At 39.1% G+C, this 15,490-nt stretch overlaps 1 long non-coding RNA gene across 1 annotated transcript in view; it reads left to right on the forward strand.

Annotated features, from left to right (window-relative positions):
- The window catches only part of LOC119716098 (uncharacterized), a 32,695-nt gene extending 22,154 nt beyond the window's left edge, over nucleotides 1-10,541 (forward strand). The window contains exons 3-4 of the long non-coding RNA XR_005263791.2: nucleotides 243-2,010; nucleotides 3,441-10,541. This is a non-coding gene — a long non-coding RNA (uncharacterized lncRNA). The remainder of the gene's footprint in view (nucleotides 1-242; nucleotides 2,011-3,440) is intronic.
- Nucleotides 10,542-15,490: the final 4,949 nt, after the last annotated feature.

Consider the following 15,490-nt stretch of genomic DNA (forward strand, 5'->3'; position numbering starts at 1 on the left):
ACACACGTTGTCTCTGGGCAAATGGCAGGGTGCAATTAATGCAAGGCAGGGGACGATGTCACAGCACGCAAATGAGCTGTTCACAGTTTGTTGGCCCTCAAAGGCACAGCTTGTAACTGGGAAGGTGTGCTGTTGCCTTGTTGGGTGCTCTTAGGAATCTCGAGTATATATTTTTTTATGTGTAAATGTAGTTTGCATACCTCTAATGTTATAACCAAGTGATGTGTTTCTCTTCCTCCCAGCTTTCCGCCGCACTCCCTGTAGAAAGGAGCAGGCTGTTCCAACCTGGACTGCAAAACTGACTTCACTGAAACATCTTTCAAATATCAATGAAGAGATGGCATTTGTTTTGCAGGATAGCTCAGGAAAAATGTTCAAGGGACAAGAAAACCAGAAGAAAGCACAGTGATGAGGCACTGGGATGTTGTCACTGGAATGGGACATTCCACAATCGTCTGCAGTGGTGCACAAACTCAAAGAAAAAGAATTAAGGGAAGCTTTAAACACCCTTGTCCTGGAGCATGTTTGCACTTCTGCCTTCATCCAGCCATCTATTAAGGAAAAATAACAAAAGCTTTGTCACACCCCACAAAAACACCTCCAGCTTGTGGGGTTCTGTAGACAAACTAGATTTTGCTACCCCGGTGTGAGATTCCTGGACCTGGTCAGCACCTCTAGAGAGAAGAGCTGGGGGAGCCCTGGAAAACAAATCATGAAGTTCTTCCTGGTCTGACCACACTACCAAGCAGGAGGACACAACCATAGGCCTTGGCACTGGCACAAATCATCCCACAGAGAACAGGGGTGTCACTGGGCTCCCTTTTCTGTAGGAAAGCACCAGAGTACAAGTATTGGTCTGAGGGGATTGTAGAGACATGAGGAACTGCTGAGGGATGAAAAGGATAGGCAGAGCTTTCCTTATACCTTCTCCAAAGTGGTACATTTGAGATTTCTGAGCAAGGAATTGCTGAGACTTGCTAGTACCCATGGGGTAAGAGGTTCTTGTGCCCACTTACTGGATGCGAACAAGGTGACACCTCAGTGATGATACCAATGTCTCCTTCTGAAGGAGGAAAAAACGAAAACAGTCCTGAAAGGTCTTGATTATTAGCCAGATGTTCATGACACAAGGGGAGGAAAAAATACGAGGGGCTGTAAGAGTTAATGGATTTATTAGTGAATGCTCTGAGATCTTGCCGTCATCACGCCCCGGGGGAAGTGCAGAACTCTCACTCTGTTCGTATTTGCAACTCCCTAAAATAAGACTACAGTGCCAGGGCTTGGATTTCACACATTAATCCTGAGGGACCTTCCAGCCACATGGCTCTGAGACAGCAAGGAAAATTATTTGTTTCTGTTTCTCAAATCAATCCGATTAGCTGGATTTCTACCATATGGGAAGCCTTACAATGCAGGGACAGTCACTTTAGAAAGTAGCAACAAGCACAGCTTAGAGAAACTTAGAGAAAAAGGGTAGTGTCTGTCAGCAAACACCAAATGGACTAAATCTGTACTGATTTGGGTTCCGTTTCCCACAGTGGAAGAGTGGGAAAGTTGTCTTCCCTTGCTCTTGGGATAGAAATGGTATCAGATGAATCAGCCTCTTACAAGCGCTTTTTGGACAGAATGCAGGAAAATCTTCATATGATTTGAATTTCGTTAACTTGCAAGTGTTATTAATTTATGTTGTTGGCAAACATAGGGTCATTAATAACAGAATCTGCCAAATGCTACTACTTTATGGGACTTATGACAGTTGAATCTCTGCGTCAATAGCTTACAGCCTCACACCTGTTAGCAGGATTCATCTTGCCAGGCAGCAGGGACCTTGTGCATGGGTGCAGGGTATCGTTAGCTTCCACACCAGACAGCCATGTCTATGGCACTCAGCCCTGTGTAGAACTGATTCTTGTGTTTCTGTCCTTTCCAGCAGAACCCTGGAATAGTGAGAAGAGCCAATAAACAAACAAAAACGAAAGGAAAAAGCCCAGAATTTGCTGAAACTGCTGAGTAAGATCTACACCGATTCTGTTAATGTGCCTTTGAAATTTTCTGCATGTACTGTTGTGCTAATGTCAAAAGACAATAGCTTTATTTCTCAAAATATTAGGGAATATTTTACTTGGCTTTGCTCCATACACATCTGCATTCCTCACACCCTACATTTCAGAGCAGGACAGGAAAAGGACATGCTTGGGGAACATTTCATTTACCTGAGGTTTCAGCTTGCACCATAGCCTAAGGATCAGGTGAATTCAGCAGTGTTTCCATTTTCTTGGTGAACACTGTATGTAATTGTTTTCTGTGTATTTACATACACTGCATGTATTGCTAACTGATTGTTAGCTTTCTGTAAGCATCCTTAGTCTTACTTAATAGGGTTGTAGAAGAGGGTCATGTGAAATTGTTTTTCCCAGGCTGTGGGTAGGTTTGGGGGTTATGATGCCATGACTTGAATTTTGACCTATGAACTGAAATCACATCAGTGAGAGCTTCTGGGCTCAGCAAGCTGAGATGCAAAGAACCAATGACATTGAATGTACACGCCCCATTCAAGGGACATAACAGATACGAAAACTTTCTCACTAAGTCTTATCACCCTTTAGAGATTTAGAGCATCTTTCACTGATATTCTGCCTGCAGGCAAATTTTATATTTTTCAGGACAAACTGAACTCAGAGTTCAGCACTAGAAATCCCAGCATTAGAAAACCTCTGCCTTTCTTGCTGCAGGCTTGCTTAAGCAAGGACTGCTGTTCTGGTTTGTATCTGAACTGCTTTTGGCACAATTGGGACTTGCTCCTTGTGTGAGGCTCCCAGGTATTTTGGTAAAGAAAACAGTTTGTAAGTGAATAAGTTGTCTTTCTTGGCTATCAGCAAAAGAGCAGGAGTGTAGCACACAGATCAGGAGAAACTCTGTGACTGCAAATTCTGGGCAAAGCTGTTCCAGTATGTGTTAAAAAATGTAAGTGCCATAGCCAGTCAAATCAAAGGCCTGTCTAGCCAAGTATCCTGTCTCTGACAGTGATTGCTAGCAGATACTGAAACAAAAGTATAAGAATAAGGCCATATAGAGTCCTTTTATTGCCTTCCAGCCTCCAAAAATCAACAGCTTAGAGATTTCCTGAGACTGAAATTACATCCAGAGCATAGTATTAAATAGTTACCAAAACACCCATCCACCATGAATGTGTCAGTCCCTTTTGGAATTTATTCATTTAATTTATTTTGCCACAGTGTAACTTACAGGCCACACAAAAATGTTTTCCTTTTTATCTATTTTAAACTGTGCTGCCTGACAATTTTATTGGGTGCCCCCTAAGATTTTATGTTCTGAAAGACTGTAAACATTCACTCCCTGTTCATTTTATAGAACTGTGCTGTATTCTGCCTCCATTATCCTTTTTTTCCAGATTGAAAAACTCTATGATTTAATTACAGGAACAGGAAGAGACACTAGAGAGAAGAAGAGATTTGCAGTAGGACCAGTTGTGGAGGATGAAGGAGATCTGGAGGCAGGTCTTGCTCCTGACATCTTCCCATTCCCTCTGTAGACCTGCTCAGTCAAAGAACAGATACTGCATACTGGCTGCAAGTGATTGTCAAGCTCTGGTGCTGGAGGAAGAAAAGCCATGGACCACACCCACCCAGAGATGCTGATGTTCCTCCTCAGGACCACCAAAATGTGGTGGTGGATAGCTATTGTTGCCTAAGGGTGATGGGAGAACCCATCTGCCACATGGCTCTGAAAGGCAGGCAGAAGGGAGAAGGCATCATCTTCTCTGATGCGTGCAATTGCCTGGAATTGAAGGTCTGAAGGAAGTTGGGTGGCTGTGTGGATGAGGACACGGGAGAAGTTTCTGGGTGATTTCACAGGGGAAGTTTTAAAAACTAACAGACCAGGAAGATCAGTCTGATGAGGCTTTTTATGAGAGAAGAGGACAAACACATTAAAAACAACATGTGGTGTCAGTGGGGGGGATTTAAGCTACTGGGAAGGAAAAGTAGATTTAGGCTGTGTAAATTCAGAGAAGAATCTGGGTAAAATGTAGAGAAAGGAGGTTAGTTGGAGTAAAGATTTACCTTGGTCTGATTTTAAGGAATACAGAAAGATGGAAAATGAGTCAGGTCGTGGAAGCTCTGCAAAGAGTGTTCACAATCCTTAAAAAAGTGAGGAGGAAGAAGAACAAAGAATATGACAAATTTCAAGAAGAAAGCCCTATAAACTCTGTACATTGCTGGCAGAGATTTCACAGGGCAGTGGGCAAAACTAAAGGAGATGTGAAAAGAAGGAAAGTAGAAAGGTCCTGCTGCAAGTTGACAGTTACTCCCAGGAACAATACCAATAACAGGAGCACAAATTGTCCCAGAGCAGAAAAAGGTAGAGAAGTCAGCAAGAGGTCAGCTACACTGACATTTAGATTTATTGACCTTAATAGATCTTATTACGGGTATAGATAAAATGAGGCCTTTCTAGGGAAACCTCCTTTTCCCCTTGCTCTCAACTCAGGGCTGGTTCTGAGTCACAATCTCAAAAATTGCAAATTCAGCTTCAGTTCCTTGCCTGAAGAAATGTGTTAAAATATAGGTCTTTGTTGTTGTTAAACCCAGGAGTATGTGAAGGAGGAAAAAAAAAAGTTCAGAAACACATTCCCAGAAACGCAAGTCTGGAAGTCTAAGCAGGTTCATATAATATTATTATATTGTCATGGTTTTGCAAGAAAGAAAGATATAGAAGATTAAACCAGAAAGTAACAGATGCTAAAAGGAACTATACCAGATATACATGTGAATGGAGGGGAAAAATTATAAAATAAAATAAAATAAAATAAAATAAAATAAAATAAAATAAAATAAAATAAAATAAAATAAAATAAAATAAAATAAAATAAAATAAAATAAAATAAAAATAAAATAAAATAAAATAAAATAAAATAAATATGGAAACTGGTTAGCCAGAGTCTGAGGCAGCCACCCTGGTGCTCCATCTCTGTGTTATAAGAGCTGCATCCAGAATGAGAAGAGCCAGGGCACAACGCCCCAGGTCCACCAGGCAGGAACAGACTGTTCTGTAGTGTCACACTAAAAACCCTGCAAGAAAATATATCACTGATAATTCTGCAGACTGTTCTTAGAGATAACTCCCTCTCTCACTCAAGACTTTCAAATAACAATCATCATCAATGCAATTTGGTTGCCAGGACACTTGTTTTCATTAATTAAAATGTTAGTCATGGAATCACTAAGACCACGTCCAGATAAATAAACAAATATCATCAGGACATCCAGGGCTAGCTAGTAAACTTTGCACTTTGTAGGACTACTCTTGCCATGTTTCTTTGTCATGTCTTGTATATCTAATGTGGCTTCAGCAGCAAACACCTCCCTACTTTTGCCTAAATTATTGCTTGCCTTAACTTCAGGATATTGCCTATTAAGAATTGACTCCTTACATTGACAAGAGGGAATGGATGAAATCCCAGCCTGGAAAACAGATTATAAAAACAAGTTGCAGCCCTGCATTCTCTATCCCCAAGTCCTGTAAGTCTGGGCATAATGTGTTGACAACAGGACAACAAGGGCTGTTTCCTCTCCTGTAAATTTTCTCACTACTCCCCCACCCTGTTCTGGGCCTGTGATCTCATTGGCATGAACAGAATGATCTGTTCTTTGAGCTGAAAATGGAAATAGTTTAAATAAAAGTCAGTCTTTTTAGCCCTCCTTTGGACACTCTCTGATAGTTTTATGGCCTTCTCATACTGTGGCACCCAAAACTGCACGCAGTACTCAAGGTGAGTCCACACCAGCGCAGAGCAAAGTGGGTCGATCACTTCCGACAGCCAGCTAGCAGTGCTGTGCTTGATGCACCTCAGGATACAGCTGGCCCTTTTGGCTGGCAGGGCACACTATTGACTCATATTCAACTGGCTGTTGACCAGCCCCCAGATCGCTTTCCATGGGATCTGCAGTTTCTTGTCCTCCAGACTGTATGTACAGTCACAGGTTGCCCCTTCCCAGGTGCAGAGTCTGGCACTAGTTCTTGATAAACTTCTTGCAGTCAGTGATTGCTAGGCTCTCTAAATTTTCAGGATCTCTTTGCAAGGCCTCTCTATTCTTGAGAGAGTCAACAGCTCCTCCTAATTTAATGACACCCACAGTCTCTTAGTATACCCTCAAGTCCTACATCCAAGTCATTTATGAACATATTAAAGAGAACTGCTCCTAAAATGGAGCCTGGTGGATCCCCACTAGATGGCTGGCTGCCAGCCTGAGGTTACCCCATTTTACAAAAATCCCCCAAAAATCTTCCATTGGGAAAGATGGAAGTTGTGGCTCATCTGCTGTTGCCTATGTAGAAAGAGAGACCCTGAAGCTCAGACCTGCTTTAGAGGCAACCTCCCTGGTCCCCTGGGCCATATGTGAGACAACTGATTGTTTTCCATTCTCTCATCCATTTTTGCTCACTGTCTCACCCACAAACATGAATATTTCCTATAGTTTCCACGTTCTTACTTCACAGCTGAGAAATATTCAACTAACAAATCTTGACCAGCACTGCCCAGGATTAAGCTTTCATTTATGTGACCTGCTTCAGGGCTGTATAGGCAAACACTATGTAAGACTTGATTTACAGCAGAAATACTCAAATCAGTTCAGACAAAATGAGACTCACTCAATGAGGTCTCTCCTATTTTAAAGTAAAGGCCTAGACTCACTGCCAGATGAATATGGCTGGAGTCAGATAGAATGTCCCTGGTGAACAAACACTATCATCTGCCTTCCAGGAGTGGCTAATACCCCTGTCCAGGCATTCTCAACACCTTCAAGCAGGGTAGTTTGCTCTGTAGCATCATCCCTCCAAGATTCTCCACAGGTCTTAACAATTAAATACTGTCTTAGGAAGTTGTCTAAGGTAATTTTCAGTCCTATTGCATCTTAAAATAAGGTGTTCTGCAGAAGGAGAGAATGGTAGAAGTGCTAGAGCAATGTATAAAATGTCATAGCCTTGAATAACAGGGCAGCTGGCTTGGTTTGATATCTACCATGTGTTTGCAGGATGCAATTGATATGTCCATAAAGCCCCCAGACGAGAACAATGAGCAAGGAGCTGTGTCAGTACAGTGCTCATCAACCTCTATAAGGCTTTGTTGGCTTCCATGTTTGGAAACCAGCTAAACATGAAATTCCTGATTTAAGATGTTGTGAATTAAAAAATGGCAGAGTAGTTTCCTGAACTAAACGAACGTCTGCTTTTTTTTTCTGTCTTTCATTTTTTCTTCCTTCCTTCCTTCCTTCCTTCCTTCCTTCCTTCCTTCCTTCCTTCCTTCCTTCCTTCCTTCCTTCCTTCCTTCCTTCCTTCCTTCCTTCCTTCCTTCCTTCCTTCCTTCCTTCCTTCCTTCCTTCCTTCCTTCCTTCCTTTCTTTCTTTCTTTCTTTCTTTCTTTCTTTCTTTCTTTCTTTCTTTCTTTCTTTCTTTCTTTCTTTCTTTCTTTCTTTCTTTCTTTCTTTCTTTCTTTCTTTCTTTTTCTTTCTTTTCTTTTCCATTACAACAAAATTAGAAGAAACAGTAAGCACTTTTAATTTAACACCTTTTTCCTATCTTTCCAGTACATTATTATTAAAAGAAGAACAGTTAAATAATAAGATGTGGACTAAATGGGAGACTTGATTTTGAAGTCAGTGAGAAATGAGCTGATCAGACCAGTGAGGATAAGCAAGCCTAATGTCCAGCAAAGCACTCACACACTTCTCCTCTGCCTTACTTCTTGTGCTCTGTGTTCTGACTATAGGCAATATCTCTCACAAAAGACAGAATCAAAAAAGAAAAATAAACATTATCTCAAGCTTTTAGCAGAACAAGTTATAATTTGTTCCTTTCTCAAATATTCTTCTTGTTTATTACAGAGCTATCTGGAGGCCAAAAAAAAAATCTACAGAGACAATTTTTTTTTTCAGAGGTTAGATTAAATGAGTCAACAAATGAATGGGAAAGAAATATGGGGTCTGCTTGTACTCTTCGTCCCTGGGTGCAAGACCGTTATGAAGCATTCAATTAACTGTTAAAACCACACTCAACAAACTTCATTCTTCATCATTGCCCATACTCTTCAGCTTTGAAATCTTGATTTAATGTTGTACAAAAAATCCCTCTGCAGATGAGACAAAACCTGTTGTCACGATCGGCCAGGGGAATCTTTGTTTTAAACTGTGTTTTTAGAGGCAAACCTTCAGCATAGGGCTGACTCCATAGAGTTTCTTTCCCTCCTGAACCCTGACAGGTCTGTCCTCTAAGTTCACTCACCTCATTTTTCTGCCAATAATATCATAAAGAACAATAAATAGTAAGGCTAAAAGAGGCACCTCAGTTTGCTGAATGCACATTTTATCATTTAAATTAAAAGCTTAACTTGTAGTCACAAATGGCTTAAATATTTAGCCAAAGTAATACTTCAAAAAATTACTTCTTCCTTAAACCTATGAAGTAATTCATAAGATATTGTCCTTTGGGAACCAGAATAAATATTATGGAAGGCAAAAGATGTGAAATCTTGTAGGCAATGGAGTAACCTAAAATTAATTCCAGTAATGAATTTTGATAGAATGATTTCTAACATGTCTCTTTGGAGCGATAAACAATCTGACTTCAAAACCAACTCAAAATCCAATATCCAATACATTTATGAGTAACCCCATGGTAAACTGATGACCAGTTTATTTCGGTACTGATGTCTGCCTCAGCATAGCCATTTGTGGTAAAAGTTGTAGATCTTTCTTAGTAGGATTGCTGGAAAATTGTGAAGTGCAGCTGTGGCTATCTGCTTACATTTCTACCAAATTAATTTGCATCAGGCAATCTCCAGCATACAGCGAATAAAACATATGCAGGTACACATTTTAAAACTGCTATGGTGATCACAGCAGAGCTTTCCTGCACATTATTCATCATTTTCATATGTTTTTTATTGCCATGGCAAATGATGCAAACCTAGTAATTGTGGTTTTTAACTGCTTCTGAGTACATGTGCTCTTCTTAGCTGTGTAACAGAAAGAAACAAAGAAAATGAGTTTGAGTGATTTCATTTTTGTGCAAGGTCAAAGGCTGTAAGTCAAAATAGATAACTGATGTATTCTTTTAATGATATGAATCCAACCTTACTGAGTGCATGCAAATAACCTGTAAATATAAATTCACTTTCCATTTTTAAAAACGATCATGCGATGAAGTCATAGTAGCTTTCAAATATTCAGAGAGAAGGAAGAAATAGAAAACAAATAAACAAGTCTTTTTTTTTTTTTTTCACTTCCACATCTTCTGCCAATCTTTAGCTCATAGTACAAGCATGAAAGTTAACCATGAAGGAAACTAGCCACTTTCACCTGTAAGTTTACAGTAATGGATTTAAGCATCATTTAAAATGTTTCTGTCTTTATTTGACCAGGACTATGCTTCTACCAACATAGATAGTTAGCTAAAATTTTGATTTTTTTACATCATGCCTATAACAGCAAAAACCTGAAGGCAAATACAAGCTATATCAGCACAAAAGTGTGTCAATACTGCCAGCTCCCAGTCATCCAGGCTAATGGGAGTCTGGAAAATCAGTTGTGCTTCTGCTGTTTTAATTACTGGGTGCCAATATGCATGTGTGGACCTATCTTGCACCCAGGGCCAGCAAACACCTGACACAACATAAACTTGATCATCCAATGTTGAGGCTGCAACAAGGAATCCCACTGCACTCAAGCTGGCTGTGAGCATGGTTGTTCACATGATTTGGCAACCATGGCATGGATTAGACCAGTTAATTATTATTATTACTTTTTTATTATTACAAGAAGTTGGTTTATTTTCCTGGAAAACTTATATAAGCTATAACTTGTACCTACATGAGGAAGATGTGCTGATGCAGCCAGAACAGTGTAAAGTCAGCAGTAAACCATTCAAAGCCTTGAATGAGATCTTTGTTTATTTTGCCTGAATATGTTTCATTGATCTGATTTACCTAGGAGTGTTTGATCCATCCTGTCTTCATCTGCTGTGACTTCAGTCTAGTCTATAATGATTGTCTTGTCACCAGTCTATGTGTAATGAATTCAAAAGAGCTTACTGTGAGCAAAACATTACTGAAGTGCAGGTATTGGGAAGGAAAAAAAGAGGAATGCTAAATGTCTGGTAGTTCTCTTTGGCTTTTACTGCTAGTCAACTGGTCTTCCATAGATTTATAGAATGCCTTGTGTTGGAAGGGACCTTAAAGATCAACTAGTTCCAATCCCCCTGCCATGGGCACAGACACCTTCCAGTTCCCCCGAGGAACCCCACTCGTCACTAGTCTCCACTTAGACTTTGAGCTGTTGACTGCAACTATTTGAGTGCAACCGTCCAGCCAATTCCTTATCCACCAAGTTGTCCATTCACCAAACTCGTGTCTCTCCAATGTAAAGACAAGTATTTATAACCATCTCAGCTACCTCCAACAATAAATATAGAGTAGTTGTTTTATTCATACTTTGTTGGTAGTTTGTCTTAATTCATAACATCTGTTTTATATATGACAGTGAAATATGGCTCAAAGGAAGAGGAGGGAAGCACTCTCTTACAGAATAGTTTGATGAGGTAGTGCTTCTCTCAAGATGTGCTTTACAAGAGAGAGAGGGGGAGAGAGAGAAAGATTTTTTTGTTCTAAGGAAATATTTTGATGACCTATGGTATCACAGAGGGAGCTCAGGGAAGCTATTAATATATATATTCTAATAGACAGCAACTTTCCTGGACCTGCATCTGTGCAAACATACAATTCAATCTGTAGAGATGGGCTCACAAAGACTGACGTACACCAACTGAAGCTGAAACACCTCAGTGAGGTATTGATTGACTATGTTTGTTACCCGATGTCAGGGATAACATGAACTAAGATTTTCAAGTGAAAAAGCTGGAATTACCAGGGTGTAAGGCAACTAAATCCCATTTCTTTCTTCCAAATTCACTTCATACTAGTAGGGGCTGAATTCAGTTGCCAAAACAGAAATGTCTAACATAATTTTAGGTGACATAAGGTATTTTTCCTGTCCTTCAGCTGCTTCTCTAGAAAAGCACAGGTTTTGCACAGGCCTGCCATCCTTACACAAGGGTATTCTGCACGCACTAGGACATCTCATAGGGCACTAGATACCTATGCTTAGACATACAAAGTAATCCCTAGATATTAATCCACGTTCTATAGAAACCTAGAAATTTAGCATTGAAACAACAAATTCCCAATGGGGGGGGGGGAAAAAAAAAAAAAAAAAAGGAACAAGGAATTGTAATGTTGAGCATAGCAACATCCAAAATTTAGACACTTGTGTGAAGATTTGTCCCACACAATTCTGGAAATATAACTGAATTGCCTAGATTTCAAGGCTGTATGTCCCAAACTCTTCCTGCAATTAACAAAAAGAGGCAAGACAACTTCAGAGAAACTCAAATCTTATGTGTGCTTCAACTCCCCATGCAGCCCAACTGAACTATATAGTCATTAGTTTCTGAAGATAAATGCCACTGTTAGAGGACTAAAATTAAGTGGGATGAGTCTAAGCCCTGGTCATGTATTATAACCCACAGCCATGGGGCTTCTGGCTGAGACCCCGTCTACTTCTCATAAGGAAAGTCTATAAAAGCCTGCAAGCTGAGTGGAAACCTGTTTACGCAAGCCAAGAGAAACACAAGAAATGCAGCGAGAATTTGTATGCTGTGATGGAAGCATCATTCACAGCCACGTGCTCTTCTCTAGAGTTAGGCATTTGCCAAAAGTGTAAGCTCAGTTCTTCCACTGGTCTAAAGATGCTTTCAGCTGTAATTGTCACCCTTTAACTGAGGAATCCAAACAGATGGTTGCATGCTGAAGTTTACCATAACTTTAAGGATGTCATACTGTCTTTTCTAGAAAAAGTTAGCAAATCAATGTTAGCAAATCAAGATCAGATGGTCAAAAATCAAGATCAGTGCTCACAGTCTAGTGGGCCGAATAACCAAGAGGAAAGACCTTGAGAAATTTCCCAGGCCTTGCTTTAAGAGAATAATTATTATTACTCTGATTTGTTTTGTTAAGGCATGAAAAAATGAGCTCAGGAATATGAAGATATGAAATGTATTAATTAATTCAGAAATGGTGAATGGGCAACACCTTTTTTTTTTTTTTTTTTACAAAAAAAATATCTTCTACATTTCAAGTGCATGTCAATAACTTTTTCATGTAGGGAAAAGCTCACCAGCACTAAACAGATATAAATATTTTTAATTGAGAAAAGTGGACTATGAGAAAACATACATTATTGGTTACACTCGCCATCAATGTGTCAATATATCCGTGCTGTCCCAAAAGGCCATTCCTCACCTCCCTCCTGCAGCTGTCAGAAGAGGTACAATTCCTTGGAGGGGTGAAATCCAACACATTTCCTGTTCTAAGACCAGGCCCTCTAAATTCAGTAGCTCTGACTACGTTCAGACACCAGCTGCACCATCTTTCTGAGAATCTGTGTGAAAACCAGGGACAAAGCAGACTTTTTCAGACCAAAATATTGTTTAAATTAACTACAGGATTAAAACATGGAGAGAAAAAAGCATTTTTAAAAAGCCAGCATGCATTCTACATCCCTTTATGGCTGTCCCAGCTTTCTCAGACACCCAGCTATATGACCAAAAGGAGTGTGGTTCCCACAAGCAACTTTACAGCCTCTCTTGCAGGAGTTTGCTTTTTAAGCTACCGCACTTCTTTTGATCTCCGTTGGGTGTAGTCTTTCTCCTGTCTTGGCACTGTCTTTTAAAGTTCTCAACCACTTTGCAGAGAATAAATCTGGTTTCAGCTACTCTGTTTGTCCCCTTTATAGCTTCCATGAGACTGAGACAAGAAATCAATTCGGAAAGTCCTTCAATAACCAAGTGGGCCTCCACTCCTCTGCCAGTATTCAAATATTATTACAAAGGAACATGTCCCCTGCTTTTTCAGAGCTAATACGCAAGAGCTTTTCCAACAGAATACACCTATTTCAGGTATCATATATCCTTGTGAATTTCTCATGTAAATATGATCAGACGAGGCCATTAGATCCTCATTTACTGGGCACCATCTAACTGTCTTCTGAGAGAGTGGGGAACCAACAGAAGAAAAGATGAGTGCAATGGCTTTACACCACAGTATATATACAGTAGCACTGTAGACAATTGCATTTCAGCGCAAGATAACATGCTATTCTGCAAACTTCTTCACTCCATTAGATAAGCATTTCCTTTCTGTTTGGGTTCAAGTCTGTGTGTGTTCTATTCAATAATGTCTAAGCTCCCCAGCTCATTCCAGAGATAATTAAGATAAATATTGTTACACTTAATTAACAAAGCATGGCATTTAATTTAAACAATCTTAAGGTCAATGACCACAATGAAACAGCTAAAAAAGCTATTGTAAAGATTTTGACATTTAGAGCTGAACTTTTCTTACTTATGTATAAGTTATTAGACATACAGACGTTCCTTAATATTAAATAGAGGATTCTGATGTGACACATCTTCCCAAAATACATTCTCATTTATTTTGCCAAATTATTGTAATCCTGCTTATCAACAAATTCTAAGTGGGAAGCCACAGTGGTATCAACCACCTATAGGTAAATCCACCCTTTAAACCCTGATCCATTCATTTAAATACTAGTATTGCTTGCTCTCTGTTAAAATATACAAACTATTTGTTTGTTTGTTTCTTTGTTTGTTTGTTTGTTTGTTTTTAATTTTTATTTTTATTCATAACATCCCAGGTGATGTGTAAAACATTAATATAATTCAGCTAATACCATATATTTATAATAATTAGAAATCAGTAACATGTTGGTATTATGACAATGAGGTCCTAATCAAGTGGAACATATACGCATGCACTAATCTGTGCACACAACACTGAGATAAATCTTATTTGGGGATTCCTCATGCAGTTTCAGCAATACTGCACTGTATTACTGTTTAAGAAAATAAACCTTCCTTTAACATTTTTAATATAATATAATTACTTTTAGGAATTTAAATTTAAATGAGTCATTTTCAGGAGTATCTTCACCTCAATTTTTGGGTAACAATTGGCAATTGGATAACAATTTGGCAATTTGGCAAATCCTTGTCATAGTTTCTACTATTTTGACCAGTATGGTAGTCACACTAATAGTGCGTATTTTGAGTCATTTTAAGCATAATTTCATAAAGAAATACAATGTAGACAATTATGCAGTGTGGGTGGGTGGTGATGATGATTATCTATCCTATATTCCTAATATATGTTCTACTTGTAAACCAATTTAATCATATCTAAAAATGGGAGATGATTCAAAACTTCTGAGTCCTTATGGCTTTCAAAAAAACTGGTATCTGCACAGAGGAGAGAGACAGTCAGTACTGTACTGGGAGCTCTCTTCCTGTTTGATATCAAATTTACATAGACAAATATATTTTTTTTTATGAATATTCCAGCCCTTAAGACATTAGAAACCGGGCAAAAAAGCAATCACAAGACACAAACCCAGGGGATGCCAAGTTTCATTAGTTTCACCGATCATGGAACAAGTTCTAGCATTGCCAATAAAGCACTCAGTTCAAGTTCATTGTGCCAGGTCCCACTCTACAGGTTGGAATATCCTGATTTAAAGGAATGTTTCCATTTCTCTGATTTCTCTGATTTTAGGTGTTTCTGCCAATGCAATTACTCGTGAATCAGTCAAAGTTACCTCTGGAAAAGAGTTTCTGGTAGGCCAATCTAGCTGAATGTAATAATGCCACTTTGGATTATTCCACAGTTCCAAGAAACTTCAGACAGGAGAAAAACTACAAACCATTCTGTATAATAAGAAAACGTCAAAGCACGATTTGTCTGCAAATGTCAGACTTCAAAAAAGGCTGTCTGTACATCTACAATAGTGAAGGTCTTCCACTTACACACAAAACCTATTAAAGATCAATTCCAACCTACAGAAATCTGATTATGGGTTCTCTTCTTGGAATTCACTTAGACCAAATTGCCATCCAAGGGGAATTTTCACTTGAGTAAGGACTGCAAGATTGAGCTGGACATTCAGATGTTTAATCTGACTGCATCTGACTTGTTTCCAAGTGTTTCCCTATTCCTGGCTACTACACACAACTTTTATATTATGCCATAAATACTGTCATCAAATTAGTCATTCTATGCTGTATATGGGTCAGCTGGAAAAAGATTAGCACTATACATGACATAATGTTGTATGAAGAGCTGGAGCAAAGAAAATTCATCAGGAAATATGGCTGATCATCTCCTTAGAATATTTTTCAATTTTTTATTCAGTCATCAGAAGCAGCTTCAACCTCAAAGTAAAATAAAGAGATTTCAGCAGGTATTAGGCAACAAATAATTTAACATTGCTGAAGGCATAGACTCTTCTGATAGCTGAGAATGCATGACAAAAAGATGTGAGCATCTCTTGCATGGACTTGCTTCT

The sequence above is a fragment of the Anas platyrhynchos genome, chromosome 2 (genome assembly GCF_047663525.1).
Source record: "Anas platyrhynchos isolate ZD024472 breed Pekin duck chromosome 2, IASCAAS_PekinDuck_T2T, whole genome shotgun sequence".
Classification (NCBI taxonomy): Eukaryota; Metazoa; Chordata; class Aves; order Anseriformes; family Anatidae; genus Anas; species Anas platyrhynchos.